The following is a 2,577-nucleotide window of genomic DNA, read 5'->3' as shown; positions in this document are numbered from 1 at the left end:
TAATAGATGTCAAAAGAAACCTGGGGTAGAAATCCTTATATCAAATAAATTAGATTTTTAAAAAATATTTTATTTATTTATTTATTTATTTGAGAGAGAGAGAGTGAATGAGGAGAGAAGCAGAGGGAGAAGCAGACTCCCTGCTGAGCAGGGAGCCCGACATGGGGCTTGATCCTAGGACCCCAGGATCATGACCTGAGCCAAAGGCAGCCACTTGACCAACTGAGCCACCTTGGCACCCCCAATTTTTAAAATCTAAAAGTTAGATTTTATTTTATTTTATTTTATTTTTTGACCTCTGAACTTTTTATTGGCCTCCTGCTCCTCAAAGGGTACCATGTTTCTGCTGCCTCAATGCCTCAGAATTTTGGTGTTGTTGGTCTCAGACACCGCCTTGCTGTTCATGATCTTACAGGTGGTGGTCTTCTGGATGGTCTGTCTGCAAGGAGTTGCTGTTGTCCAGGGCATCAATAAGACTGAAGTCCTTCCCATCTTCCAACAGGTGACAACAGTAGGTGGCAATCTCAGCCTCCAGCTTGACCTTGACATTCAGCAGAGCCTCATATTCCTGGGCCTGGCACTGCCCCTCTGCCAGGCTGGGACAGCTCTGACTCCAGGTGCAGCAGGACCCCGTTGAGCTGTTCCATCTGCATCGCGTAGCAGGTCTCGACCTCCCTCAGGCTGTTCTCCAAGCTGGCCTTCAGGTTTCTCATTGAGTCCAGGTTGATCTCCAAGGACTGGGTGGTACTTCTCCGCTCCATGAGGGTCATCTCAGCTTCTCTTATCTCAGCAGTCTGTGTGGTGACCACCGTGGTGCTCTCCTCGATCTGCTGGGACCAGTACTTGTCCAGCTGCTCCCAGATCTTTTTTTTTTTTTTAATTTTTATTTATTTATGATAGTCACACACAGAGAGAGAGAGAGAGAGAGAGAGAGGGGCAGACACACAGGCAGAGGGAGAAGCAGGCTCCATGCACCGGGAGCCCGACGTGGGATTCGATCCCGGGTCTCCAGGATCGCGCCCTGGGCCAAAGGCAGGCGCCAAACCGCTGCGCCACCCAGGGATCCCTACTCCCAGATCTTCTGAGCCAGCTCGTCATACTGGGCCCGGATATCTGCCATGATCTTGCTGAGGTCCTGAGATGTGGGTGCATCCAACTCCACTGTCAACCCAGAGTTGACGATTTGGTTTTATAGATCCTTTACTTCCTCCTCGTGGTTCTTCTTCGTGAAGAGCAGCTCCTCCTTGAGAGCCTCGATCTCTGTCTCTAGCTGCAGCCCAGTGACATTGGTGTCATCAATGACCTTGCAAAGCCTATGGATGTCACTCTCCACAGACTGGTGCATGGCCACCTCCATCTCATACTTTACTCAGAAGTCGTCAGCAGCAAGACGGGCATTATCAATCTGCAGAATGATGCAGGCATTGTCCACAGCACTGGCAAAGATCTGAGCCCTCAGGTCCTCAATGGTCTTGAAGTAATGCCCCCAGTCTCTGACCTGGGGTCCCTTCTTCTCCAGGTGTTCCCGAGTTTTCATCTCCAGTTTCTGATCATCAGCCTCCAGGCTCCTCCCCCTCTCCAGGTAGGAGGCCAGGTGGTCATTCAGGTCTTGCATGGTCTCCTTCTCTCCCTGGATACCCTCTATGCCTGCCAGTCCCCCAACCATCCCTGCAGCTGGGCCTCCGGACCCCCAGCCACCCTGAAAGCTGGTGGAGCAGGATACAGAGATCTAGGAGCCCGAGCCCCCTGCACCTGCATAGACGCTGGCCACACTGCTGCTGATTGTCTGGACCCGGTGGCTGGGTGACTGCCTGGAGCCCAGGGACTGGTCGTTGGAAGAGAAGGTGGAGCAGGTGGTGAAGCTCATGCTGTTCGGAGAGTAAGAAGGTGAGACGGGAAGCCAGGACTCAGGCTCCAGCCAGTGACAAATTAGATTTTAAACCAAAGACTGGAATAAGAGATGAAGAAGGACACTACATCATAATAAAAGGGTCTGTCCAATAAAAAGATCTAAGAAATATAAATATTTATGCCCCTAACTTGGGAGTAGCCAATTCTATAAACCAATTAATAACAAAATTAAAGAAACACATTGATAATAATACAATAATAGCAGGGGACTTTAACACCCCACTCACAGCAATGGATAGAATATATAAACAGAAGATCAACAAGGAAACAAGGGCTTTGAACAACACACTGGAGCAGATGGACTTCACATATATGTTCAGAACATTTTATCCCAACACAACAGAACACACATTCTTCTTGAGTGCACATGGAACATTCTCCAGAATGGATCACATACTGGGACACAAAGTAGGTCTCAACTGGTACCAAAAGATTGGGATTATTCCTTGCATATTTTCAGACCACAATGCTTTAAAACTTGCTCAATCACCAGAGAAAATTAGGAAGCAAGACAAATACATGGAGGTTAAAGAGCATCCTACTAAAGAATTAATGAGTCAATTGGGAAATTAAAGAAGAATTTTAAAAATTCATGGAAGCAAATGAAAATGAAAACACAACTCTTCAGAACCTTCGGGATGGGGGATCCCTGGGTGGCGCAGCGGT

The 2,577-nt window shown here is 48.1% G+C and overlaps 1 pseudogene; it reads right to left on the bottom strand.

The window, feature by feature from the left end:
* Positions 1-351: 351 nt before the first annotated feature.
* Positions 352-1,867, bottom strand: LOC140623292 (keratin, type I cytoskeletal 18-like; annotated as a pseudogene).
* Positions 1,868-2,577: the final 710 nt, after the last annotated feature.

The sequence above is a fragment of the Canis lupus genome, chromosome 32 (assembly GCF_048164855.1).
Source record: "Canis lupus baileyi chromosome 32, mCanLup2.hap1, whole genome shotgun sequence".
NCBI classification, from domain to species: Eukaryota; Metazoa; Chordata; class Mammalia; order Carnivora; family Canidae; genus Canis; species Canis lupus.
The sequence above is the reverse complement of the archived record's forward strand: the minus strand, read 5'-3'. Positions and strand labels throughout refer to the sequence as shown.